The sequence below is a fragment of the Xenopus tropicalis genome, chromosome 8 (assembly GCF_000004195.4).
Source record: "Xenopus tropicalis strain Nigerian chromosome 8, UCB_Xtro_10.0, whole genome shotgun sequence".
Taxonomy (NCBI): Eukaryota; Metazoa; Chordata; class Amphibia; order Anura; family Pipidae; genus Xenopus; species Xenopus tropicalis.
In genome coordinates, this window is record NC_030684.2 from 120,472,807 (window position 1) to 120,486,331 (window position 13,525).

The window sequence follows — 13,525 nt, forward strand, 5'->3', positions numbered from 1 at the left end:
AGTGAATCCGCAGTCGCCAGTCCACAAATGGGCAATGCCAAACTGTGTAATGGGTCGTGAACGGCTTTCACACTAAAATCACAAAAGCGAGAAAGACATATGAGGGTTAAAAAGAAGCACAGAGAGCGAATACGGGCTGACAGGAGACAGAACAAGAGATGCAGGGAGTTATTGTGATATTAGTGAATCCGCAGTCGCCAGTCCACAAATGGGCAATGCCAAACTGTGTAATGGGTCGTGAACGGCTTTCACACTAAAATCACAAAAGCGAGAAAGACATAAGAGAGTTAAAAAGAAGCACAGAGAGCGAAGAGGGGCTGACAGGAGACAGTACAAGAGATGCAGGGAGTTATTGTGATATTAGTGAATCCGCAGTCGCCAGTCCACAAATGGGCAATGCCAAACTGTGTAATGGGTCGTGAACGGCTTTCACACTAAAATCACAAAAGCGAGAAAGACATATGAGGGTTAAAAAGAAGCACAGAGAGCGAAGAGGGGCTGACCGGAGACAGTACAAGAGATGCAGGGAGTTAAAGTGATATTAGTGAATCTGCAGTCGCCAGTCCACAAATGGGCAATGCCAAACTGTGTAATGGGTCGTGAACGGCTTTCACACTAAAATCACAAAAGCGAGAAAGACTAAAGAGAATTAAAAAGAAGCACAGAGAGCAAAGAGGGGCGGACAGGAGACAGTACAAGAGATGCAGGGAGTTATTGTGATATTAGTGAATCCGCAGTCGCCAGTCCACAAATGGGCAATGCCAAACTGTGTAATGGGTCGTGAACGGCTTTCACACTAAAATCACAAAAGTGAGAAAGACATAAGAGAGTAAAAAAGAAGTACAGAGAGCGAAGAGGGGCTGACAGGAGACAGTACAAGAGATGTAGGGAGTTATTGTGATATTAGTGAATCCGCAGTCGCCAGTCCACAAATGGGCAATGCCAAACTATGTAATGGGTCGTGAACGGCTTTTACACTAAAATCACAAAAGTGAGAAAGACATAAGAGAGTAAAAAAGAAGTACAGAGAGCGAAGAGGGGCTGACAGGAGACAGTACAAGAGATGCAGGGAGTTATTGTGATATTAGTGAATCCGCAGTCGCCAGTCCACAAATGGGCAATGCCAAACTGTGTAATGGGTCGTGAACGGCTTTCACACTAAAATCACAAAAGCGAGAAAGACTAAAGAGAATTAAAAAGAAGCACAGAGAGCGAAGAGGGGCTGACAGGAGACAGAACAAGAGATGCAGGGAGTTATTGTGATATTAGTGAATCCGCAGTCGCCAGTCCACAAATGGGTAATGCCAAACTGTGTAATGGGTCGTGAACGGCTTTCACACTAAAATCACAAAAGCGAGAAAGACATATGAGGGTTAAAAAGAAGCACAGAGAGCGAAGAGGGGCTGACAGGAGACAGTACAAGAGATGCAGGGAGTTATTGTGATATTAGTGAATCCGCAGTCGCCAGTCCACAAATGGGCAATGCCAAACTGTGTAATGGGTCGTGAACGGCTTTCACACTAAAATCACAAAAGCGAGAAAGACATAAGAGAGTTAAAAAGAAGCAGAGAGAGCCAAGAGGGGCTGACAGGAGACAGTACAAGAGATGCAGGGAGTTAAAGTGATATTAGTGAATCCGCAGTCACCAGTCCACAAATGGGCAATGCCAAACTGTGTAATGGGTCGTGAACGGCTTTCACACTAAAATCACAAAAGCGAGAAAGACATATGAGGGTTAAAAAGAAGCACAGAGAGCGAATACGGGCTGACAGGAGACAGAACAAGAGATGCAGGGAGTTATTGTGATATTAGTGAATCCGCAGTCGCCAGTCCACAAATGGGCAATGCCAAACTGTGTAATGGGTCGTGAACGGCTTTCACACTAAAATCACAAAAGCGAGAAAGACATATGAGGGTTAAAAAGAAGCACAGAGAGCGAATACGGGCTGACAGGAGACAGAACAAGAGATGCAGGGAGTTATTGTGATATTAGTGAATCCGCAGTCGCCAGTCCACAAATGGGCAATGCCAAACTGTGTAATGGGTCGTGAACGGCTTTCACACTAAAATCACAAAAGCGAGAAAGACATACGAGAGTTAAAAAGAAGCACAGAGAGCGAAGAGGGGCTGACAGGAGACAGTACAAGAGATGCAGGGAGTTATTGTGATATTAGTGAATCTGCAGTCGCCAGTCCACAAATGGGCAATGCCAAACTGTGTAATGGGTCGTGAACGGCTTTCACACTAAAATCACAAAAGCGAGAAAGACATATGAGGGTTAAAAAGAAGCACAGAGAGCCAAGAGGGGCTGACAGGAGACAGTACAAGAGATGCAGGGAGTTAAAGTGATATTAGTGAATCCGCAGTCGCCAGTAACAAATGGGCAATGCCAAACTGTGTAATGGGTCGTGAACGGCTTTCACACTAAAATCACAAAAGCGAGAAAGACATATGAGGGTTAAAAAGAAGCACAGAGAGCGAAGAGGGGCTGACCGGAGACAGTACAAGAGATGCAGGGAGTTAAAGTGATATTAGTGAATCTGCAGTCGCCAGTCCACAAATGGGCAATGCCAAACTGTGTAATGGGTCGTGAACGGCTTTCACACTAAAATCACAAAAGCGAGAAAGACTAAAGAGAATTAAAAAGAAGCACAGAGAGCAAAGAGGGGCGGACAGGAGACAGTACAAGAGATGCAGGGAGTTATAGTGATGTTAGTGAATCCGCAGTCGCCAGTCCACAAATGGGCAATGCCAAACTGTGTAATGGGTCGTGAACGGCTTTCACACTAAAATCACAAAAGTGAGAAAGACATAAGAGAGTAAAAAAGAAGTACAGAGAGCGAAGAGGGGCTGACAGGAGACAGTACAAGAGATGCAGGGAGTTATTGTGATATTAGTGAATCCGCAGTCGCCAGTCCACAAATGGGCAATGCCAAACTATGTAATGGGTCGTGAACGGCTTTTACACTAAAATCACAAAAGTGAGAAAGACATAAGAGAGTAAAATAGAAGTACAGAGAGCGAAGAGGGGCTGACAGGAGACAGTACAAGAGATGCAGGGAGTTATTGTGATATTAGTGAATCCGCAGTCGCCAGTCCACAAATGGGCAATGCCAAACTGTGTAATGGGTCGTGAACGGCTTTCACACTAAAATCACAAAAGCGAGAAAGACTAAAGAGAATTAAAAAGAAGCACAGAGAGCGAAGAGGGGCTGACAGGAGACAGAACAAGAGATGCAGGGAGTTATTGTGATATTAGTGAATCCGCAGTCGCCAGTCCACAAATGGGTAATGCCAAACTGTGTAATGGGTCGTGAACGGCTTTCACACTAAAATCACAAAAGCGAGAAAGACATATGAGGGTTAAAAAGAAGCACAGAGAGCGAAGAGGGGCTGACAGGAGACAGTACAAGAGATGCAGGGAGTTATTGTGATATTAGTGAATCCGCAGTCGCCAGTCCACAAATGGGCAATGCCAAACTGTGTAATGGGTCGTGAACGGCTTTCACACTAAAATCACAAAAGCGAGAAAGACATAAGAGAGTTAAAAAGAAGCAGAGAGAGCCAAGAGGGGCTGACAGGAGACAGTACAAGAGATGCAGGGAGTTAAAGTGATATTAGTGAATCCGCAGTCACCAGTCCACAAATGGGCAATGCCAAACTGTGTAATGGGTCGTGAACGGCTTTCACACTAAAATCACAAAAGCGAGAAAGACATATGAGGGTTTAAAAGAAGCACAGACAGCGAAGAGGGGATGACAGGAGACAGTACAAGAGATGCAGGGAGTTATTGTGATATTAGTGAATCCGCAGTCACCAGTCCACAAATGGGCAATGCCAAACTGTGTAATGGGTCGTGAACGGCTTTCACACTAAAATCACATAAGCGAGAAAGACTAAAGAGAATTAAAAAGAAGCACAGAGAGCGAAGAGGGGCGGACAGGAGACAGTACAAGAGATGCAGGGAGTTATAGTGATATTAGTGAATCCGCAGTCGCCAGTCCACAAATGGGCAATGCCAAACTGTGTAATGGGTCGTGAACGGCTTTCACACTAAAATCACAAAAGCGAGAAAGATATACGAGGGTTTAAAAGAAGTACAGAGAGCGAAGAGGGGCTGACAGGAGACAGTACAAGAGATGCAGGGAGTTATTGTGATATTAGTGAATCCGCAGTCGCCAGTCCACAAATGGGCAATGCCAAACTGTGTAATGGGTCGTGAACGGCTTTCACACTAAAATCACAAAAGCGAGAAAGACTAAAGAGAATTAAAAAGAAGCACAGAGAGCAAAGAGGGGCGGACAGGAGACAGTACAAGAGATGCAGGGAGTTATTGTGATATTAGTGAATCCGCAGTCGCCAGTCCACAAATGGGCAATGCCAAACTGTGTAATGGGTCGTGAACGGCTTTCACACTAAAATCACAAAAGCGAGAAAGACATAAGAGAGTAAAAAAGGAGTACAGAGAGCGAAGAGGGGCTGACAGGAGACAGTACAAGAGATGCAGGGAGTTATTGTGATATTAGTGAATCCGCAGTCGCCAGTCCACAAATGGGCAATGCCAAACTGTGTAATGGGTCGTGAACGGCTTTCACACTAAAATCACAAAAGCGAGAAAGACATATGAGGGTTAAAAAGAAGCACAGAGATCAAAGAGGGGCTGACAGGAGACAGTACAAGAGATGCAGGGAGTTATTGTGATATTAGTGAATCCGCAGTCGCCAGTCCACAAATGGGCAATGCCAAACTGTGTAATGGGTCGTGAACGGCTTTCACACTAAAATCACAAAAGCGAGAAAGACATAAGAGAGTAAAAAAGGAGTACAGAGAGCGAAGAGGGGCTGACAGGAGACAGTACAAGAGATGCAGGGAGTTATTGTGATATTAGTGAATCCGCAGTCGCCAGTCCACAAATGGGCAATGCCAAACTGTGTAATGGGTCGTGAACGGCTTTCACACTAAAATCACAAAAGTGAGAAAGACATAAGAGAGTTAATAAGAAGCACAGAGAGCGAAGAGGGGCTGACAGGACACCGTACAAGAGATGCAGGTAGTTATTGTGATATTAGTGAATCCGCAGTCGCCAGTCCACAAATGGGCAATGCCAAACTGTGTAATGGGTCGTGAACGGCTTTCACAGTAAAATCACAAAAGCGAGAAAGACATATGAGGGTTAAAAAGAAGCACAGAGAGCCAAGAGGGGCTGACAGGAGACAGTACAAGAGATGCAGGGAGTTATAGTGATATTAGTGAATCCGCAGTCGCCAGTCCACAAATGGGCAATGCCAAACTGTGTAATGGGTCGTGAACTGCTTTCACAGTAAAATCACAAAAGCGAGAAAGACATAAGAGAGTAAAAAAGAAGTACAGAGAGCGAAGAGGGGCTGACAGGAGACAGTACAAGAGATGCAGGGAGTTATTGTGATATTAGTGAATCCGCAGTCGCCAGTCCACAAATGGGCAATGCCAAACTGTGTAATGGGTCGTGAACGGCTTTCACACTAAAATCACAAAAGCGAGAAAGACATATGAGGGTTAAAAAGAAGCACAGAGAGCCAAGAGGGGCTGACAGGAGACAGTACAAGAGATGCAGGGAGTTAAAGTGATATTAGTGAATCCGCAGTCGCCAGTAACAAATGGGCAATGCCAAACTGTGTAATGGGTCGTGAACGGCTTTCACACTAAAATCACAAAAGCGAGAAAGACATATGAGGGTTAAAAAGAAGCACAGAGAGCGAAGAGGGGCTGACAGGAGACAGTACAAGAGATGCAGGGAGTTATTGTGATATTAGTGAATCCGCAGTCGCCAGTCCACAAATGGGCAATGCCAAACTGTGTAATGGGTCGTGAACGGCTTTCACACTAAAATCACAAAAGCGAGAAAGACATAAGAGAGTAAAAAAGAAGTACAGAGAGCGAAGAGGGGCTGACAGGAGACAGTACAAGAGATGCAGGGAGTTATTGTGATATTAGTGAATCCGCAGTCACCAGTCCACAAATGGGCAATGCCAAACTGTGTAATAGGTCGTGAACGGCTTTCACACTAAAATCACATAAGCGAGAAAGACTAAAGAGAATTAAAAAGAAGCACAGAGAGCAAAGAGGGGCGGACAGGAGACAGTACAAGAGATGCAGGGAGTTATAGTGATATTAGTGAATCCGCAGTCGCCAGTCCACAAATGGGCAATGCCAAACTGTGTAATGGGTCGTGAACGGCTTTCACACTAAAATCACAAAAGCGAGAAAGATATACGAGGGTTTAAAAGAAGCACAGAGAGCGAAGAGGGGCTGACAGTACACCGAACAAGAGATGCAGGGAGTTATTGTAATATTAGTGAATCCGCAGTCGCCAGTCCACAAATGGGCAATGCCAAACTGTGTAATGGGTCGTGAACGGCTTTCACACTAAAATCACAAAAGCGAGAAAGACATATGAGGGTTAAAAAGAAGCACAGAGAGCAAAGAGGGGCTGACAGGAGACAGTACAAGAGATGCAGGGAGTTAAAGTGATATTAGTGAATCCGCAGTCACCAGTAACAAATGGGCAATGCCAAACTGTGTAATGGGTCGTGAACGGCTTTCACACTAAAATCACAAAAGCGAGAAAGACTAAAGAGAATTAAAAAGAAGCACAGAGAGCAAAGAGGGGCGGACAGGAGACAGTACAAGAGATGCAGGGAGTTATAGTGATATTAGTGAATCCGCAGTCGCCAGTCCACAAATGGGCAATGCCAAACTGTGTAATGGGTCGTGAACGGCTTTCACACTAAAATCACAAAAGCGAGAAAGATATACGAGGGTTTAAAAGAAGCACAGAGAGCGAAGAGGGGCTGACAGGACATCGAACAAGAGATGCAGGGAGTTATTGTGATATTAGTGAATCCGCAGTCGCCAGTCCACAAATGGGCAATGCCTAACTGTGTAATGGGTCGTGAACGGCTTTCACACTAAAATCACAAAAGCGAGAAAGACATAAGAGAGTAAAAAAGGAGTACAGAGAGCGAAGAGGGGCTGACAGGAGACAGTACAAGAGATGCAGGGAGTTATTGTGATATTAGTGAATCCGCAGTCGCCAGTCCACAAATGGGCAATGCCAAACTGTGTAATGGGTCGTGAACGGCTTTCACACTAAAATCACAAAAGCGAGAAAGACATATGAGGGTTAAAAAGAAGCACAGAGAGCGAAGAGGGGCTGACAGGAGACAGTACAAGAGATGCAGGGAGTTATTGTGATATTAGTGAATCCGCAGTCGCCAGTCCACAAATGGGCAATGCCAAACTGTGTAATGGGTCGTGAACGGCTTTCACACTAAAATCACAAAAGTGAGAAAGACATAACAGAGTAAAAAAGAAGCACAGAGAGCAAAGAGGGGCTGACAGGACACCGTACAAGAGATGCAGGTAGTTATTGTGATATTAGTGAATCCGCAGTCGCCAGTCCACAAATGGGCAATGCCAAACTGTGTAATGGGTCGTGAACGGCTTTCACACTAAAATCACAAAAGCGAGAAAGACATACGAGGGTTAAAAAGAAGCACAGAGAGCCAAGAGGGGCTGACAGGAGACAGTACAAGAGATGCAGGGAGTTATAGTGATATTAGTGAATCCGCAGTCGCCAGTCCACAAATGGGCAATGCCAAACTGTGTAATGGGTCGTGAACGGCTTTCACACTAAAATCACAAAAGCGAGAAAGACATAAGAGAGTAAAAAAGAAGTACAGAGAGCGAAGAGGGGCTGACAGGAGACAGTACAAGAGATGCAGGGAGTTATTGTGATATTAGTGAATCCGCAGTCGCCAGTCCACAAATGGGCAATGCCAAACAGTGTAATGGGTCGTGAACGGCTTTCACACTAAAATCACAAAAGCGAGAAAGACATATGAGGGTTAAAAAGAAGCACAGAGAGCCAAGAGGGGCTGACAGGAGACAGTACAAGAGATGCAGGGAGTTAAAGTGATATTAGTGAATCCGCAGTCGCCAGTAACAAATGGGCAATGCCAAACTGTGTAATGGGTCGTGAACGGCTTTCACACTAAAATCACAAAAGCGAGAAAGACATATGAGGGTTAAAAAGAAGCACAGAGAGCGAAGAGGGGCTGACAGGAGACAGTACAAGAGATGCAGGGAGTTATTGTGATATTAGTGAATCCGCAGTCGCCAGTCCACAAATGGGCAATGCCAAACTGTGTAATGGGTCGTGAACGGCTTTCACACTAAAATCACAAAAGCGAGAAAGACATAAGAGAGTAAAAAAGAAGTACAGAGAGCGAAGAGGGGCTGACAGGAGACAGTACAAGAGATGCAGGGAGTTATTGTGATATTAGTGAATCCGCAGTCACCAGTCCACAAATGGGCAATGCCAAACTGTGTAATGGGTCATGAACAGCTTTCACACTAAAATCACAAAAGCGAGAAAGACATATGAGGGTTAAAAAGAAGCACAGAGAGCCAAGAGGGGCTGACAGGAGACAGTACAAGAGATGCAGGGAGTTATTGTGATTGGCTTATTAATATATTTAGTACCAATAATTTTGGTTAAGAGCAATAAAATATTATTGTAAGTAAACATTTAAACATTCAAATGAATGTATTTTGTGAAGTGTATAATGCAAAAAAAAATAGTAAAAGACCCTTCTTATATGAATATTTGTAATTTTTCGCTGGTACACTGTATTTATTTATATAGAGTTCTTTCAGTTGTAGATACGTTAGGTCGGTATGGGCAGGAATTATCACTTTTTCCAGTATAGGTGGCTTTTTGGTACTGTAATACAATACAGGTAGGGGATCGGCTATCTGGGAACTTGTTATCCAGAAAACTCAGAATTACGGAAAAGCCATATCCCATAGAATCCATTTAAATGAAGTATTTTGTTTTAAATGACTTCCTTTTTCTCTGTAATAATAAAATAGTACAGGTATAGGACCTGTTATCCAGAATGCTCGGGACCAAGGGTATTGCGGTTAAGGGGTATTTCCGTAATTTGGATCTCCATACCTTAAGTCTACTAAAAAATCAATAAAACACTAATTAAACCCAATAGGATTGGTTTCCATCCAATAAGGATTAATTATATCTTAGTTGGGATCAACTACATGGTACTGTTTTATTATTACAGAGAAAAGGGAATCATTTAACCATTAAATAAACCTAATAGGGCTGTTCTGCCCCCAATAAGGGGTAATTATATCTTAGTTGGGATCAAGTACAGGTACTGTTTTATTATTACAGAGAAAAAGGAAATCAGTTTTAAAATTCTTAATTATTTGATTAAAATGGCAGATGTCTATGGCAGACGAGCTTTCCGTAATTTGGAGCTTTCTGGATAACAGCTTTCAAGATAATGGATCCCATACCTGTACTTGATCCCAGCTAAAATATAATTAAACCTCATTAATTGCAAAACAATCCTATTGAGTTAATTTAATGTTTAAATTATTTTTTAGTAAACTTAATTATGGAAAGATCCCTTATCCAGACTACCCCAGGTCCAAACAAAGTCCTACTATGTATCCCTTATTACTATTATAACAATAGATTGTTTCTAGTTTCTTTTATTTTTAAACTGAATATGTTCTTTTTTTTCTTTGAATTTAGTATGGGTAGTATTTAGTTATTGTTATGTAATTATGGATTATTTTTCACACATATAGAGCTTTGGTTATAACTATTTTTCATATGACTTTGTGATTTTCAGATATCAAGGCATAGGAAGTGTTGTTATAGGTATCTTACACCTAAAGAAATGTACTCCTTTATAAGCATAGGTTTCTGCATTGGATAAGTGCATTTATATTCCACCATAGCATTTGAGTAAATGGATAGGCAGCTTTGGTATATTTACATTTTCTTGCATCCCCCCCCCCCTTCCCGTGAAACAAAATGCATGGCAAAATAATAATGTTGCTGGTTTTTTTTTTTTTGCATGGTAAATTCTGATAATTACTGCGATTTTACAGGGTAAAAAAAAGACCCTGTATCTATATGGCAAAATAAATCACCTAAAATCTAAAAGTGGCCAACAAGTAAGAACCAATAGCAGGGATCCTATCCAACAACTGTAGTTAAAATCCGTGGTGCTTAAGAAATGTAAATGTTTCTGTCAAAATAAAATATATTCAAAACTGTTGCTAAAATAAAGCTCCTGCGTTTTTTTTTTTCAAAAAGATGTTAGAGAAGACTAATAGTTCAACAACCACAGGTTAAATGCCATAAATGATCTGTGTGATAGCAGACTGGGGAACTAGGCTCTAAATCTCACCTTACCTTCATACCAATACATACCAAATTCCCTTTTTTGCTTCTCCTAGCGGGATCCAGCGCAGGGCAGATCTGTCTGTCAGGCTAGTCTGGGGCATCTGAGGCCAGAAGTGCTGTTACTGAGCTTTTACAGGCTGCTAGCATTGTGACATCACCGCTAATAAACAGCTCCTAGCTGCTAGCATTGTGACATCATGGCTAATGTTTACTTTGTGCCTCTGAGGCCACAAACAGCTCTATAGGCTGCAGCATTGTGACATCACTGCTAATGATGTTACAGTTATTTACTGTTGTTGGGATGCTGGCAGCTACATTTGAAAAGTAGGGTAAACATCCCTGATAAAAACTCTAAATATATGAAACAGTACAATTAAAGATGAATTAAAAAAAAGTGTAAACCAGTTTAACATACGTATTGCACTAATACATGAGATTTACAGTGCTTTGTTTTCATTTTAAAAATGCAGGTACTTTGTGGTTCTGGACTTTTCAGCATTTATTTTTGAAGTCCATAACATTGTAAATTGCAAATAGAAATTGACTTTATAAAATGTAGGCTTTTTAGCTTTCATTCCCAGCTGTAGTTCAGCCTCAGACAGAGGGACACAGACTTCTCTGACTACATGAAACCTTCCCTGCTTATCCCCCATGATATTATTCCTCTCTGCTCAGCACTATGGATTATATTGGCAGCTGTATACATTTTAGTAGATTACAATTTAGACTGTTGCCATTGTCATTCTTTACTCAGTGCCAACTTATACACAAGTTAAAACATATTAAACAACACATTTCGTGCTAAAGCTGCAGGTACTTTTTGGGGTCTGTTAGTAACTGACAATTGTCCGTTGGAAAACTGGGTCACTGTTCATCCCAAGGGATATGTAATCTGGAGCAGGTTTATTTTAAAGTGGAAAATGATTGACTGTTCAAAAACATAACATTAATTTCAGTTCCTGGTCAGTTTGGCCATATCAGATAAGCCATATTTACTGTAAGCAGAATGGGTGTGTATATCAGCACTAGAATTGCGCAGCTCAGTAAAAGGATGGCAGCATAATTGTCTGAGGCACTTGGGTGGCGTCTTGTTTGCAAGGTATTTGGTTTAAATGCCAAGCAAATATACTACCATTTCTCTTTATAATGTTGCCACCGCAGCACCGTTTTAATGTAAACTAATGATGGGGTCAATTTTCCCAATACGAAAGTCTGAAAAGAATCACATAGTTAATATTCCAGGTTTACCAGCTTCACATGAATGGAAAGGGGATCAATGGCCCCTAATATCTCCTTTTTCTTCCCATAGAATCGCAGTGCTGGCCCACTGTTACTACCAAAATTGTATTGTTGTATTTAAAATGAAAGAAGACATATAGAATTAGTGTATATCATCCCTCATGCTGTAGGCAATAAAGAATAATATATGATACTGGTTTTACTTTGGGCTAAAAATTTACATCTTTAAAAATGTCCCCTTTATTGGAGCTCCTTATAGATCTGCTACAGTCCCTGTCTGTGTTTCAAATGGGATGTTTGTGTATTCTAATGGTCCCTGCCAGAAGTACAGTAGGAAGGGGCTAGCTAATCCCAGCTCTGCAGCCACACACGCAGAGGCAGGTTGCAGTTCCCTATCAGGTCCACTTAGCTGCTGGTTGCTTCCTACCCTACAGCAAAGTGTGCTGTGTGCTAAATTAGGTTGAAAAAAGACATACGTCCATCAAGTTCAACCTTTATGCCTATATATAATCTGCCTTACCCCCATCTTTAGAAAAGTATAAGCAGGCTAATCTATATTGCATAAATAGGGGCAGATTCATTTTCTTCTAGTTTTCTATGGGGTCATGAAGGTGCCAGAGAATTGTTCTCTAAAGGTAAAGCAACTTAAAAATTCTCAAGTATGCTAGAGAGATTAAATCTGATCATATATTTACATATCAACTCATTTGGCAAAGTCACCAACAAGTGAATCTTATCTCAATATGCTCAACTCAGTACAGTGATGGGGATACAGGCTGGGTAACTGATGGCATCAATGAGCCAATCACAGTCCAGATATCAGTTAAGTCGGCCCATTTTGAGTGCCCCATACATGGGCAGATAACCTGCCAACTCAGACTGAAGCAGCCAAATTGGCAAATAAAATCTGCCCATGAATGGCCACCATTACATTAAAAACATTTTTGATGTGCCTATTGGTTTGAATGGATCTTGCAGATAATAGCCCCTAAATTTGTGTGGCAATAAAATATGAGGAAAATATATGAATTTAAAAAAATCTTGACCTGTCGGAGAAACAATTTTTTGTTTAAATCAAACCTAATTTTCCTCTCAGCACTTTTTAATTTTTTCCCATAGAATAAGGTAGTACATTTTTAAATTAGGACCATTCCTTACACATCCATTTACAAATTAGATATATTAATGTCAAAATCGTAATAAGATGATTGTCCCATGATATGTTTTAGATCTAATTAAATTTCCACCCAAGAGAATTTCATCTGAATCCCCTACACAATTATAGTCACAGTTCAGCATATTCCTGTGTCTATAAGAGGCTCCGTAACCCTACAGAGCTGTGTAACTGCACTAATTGCAGCCATGTTTGGCATCAGCCATAAATTATAAACCCAAGTAAGAGCAATATTTATATATCTGGGGGAAAACATTCTTTGCCTGGATTAAGGAATCTTAACAAAAGTAAATGCACTAAAACAACAACAATGACAATACCGGTAAGTAGAATATTGTGTCAAAGATTCCTTTGCCCAAAGGCCTTAGTTATAAATTGAAGTGTCCCAGGTTTATGATGAAATTTGCTGGTTTGTATTTTTTGCCCCCCATATTTATTTCCCCATAACTGAAAACATTTATAAAGGTGCAGAGCAAACGTAACTACAATGTAGGTTTCATTTAATTTGGTTGCTTTTAGACAAGATGTACATTTTACATTAACATTTATTTATAAAGAGCCAACATATCCCGCAGCGCTGTACAATAAGTGGGTTACATACATTGGACATACAGAGTAACATATAAAGCAATCAGTAACCGATACAAGAGTTGAAGAGGGCCCTGCCCAAAAGAGCTTACAATCTACAAGGAGAAAGGTTTGAGACACAAGGTGTGGGAATGGGCATGACCAGAGTTGTGAGAGGTGGGGCACAGGGTATTGCTAAACTAGATTAGGGTAAGCCTCTCTAAATAAATGTGTTTTTAGAGATCTCTTGAAGGCAGATAGATTGGGAGAAAGTCTGACAGTTTGTG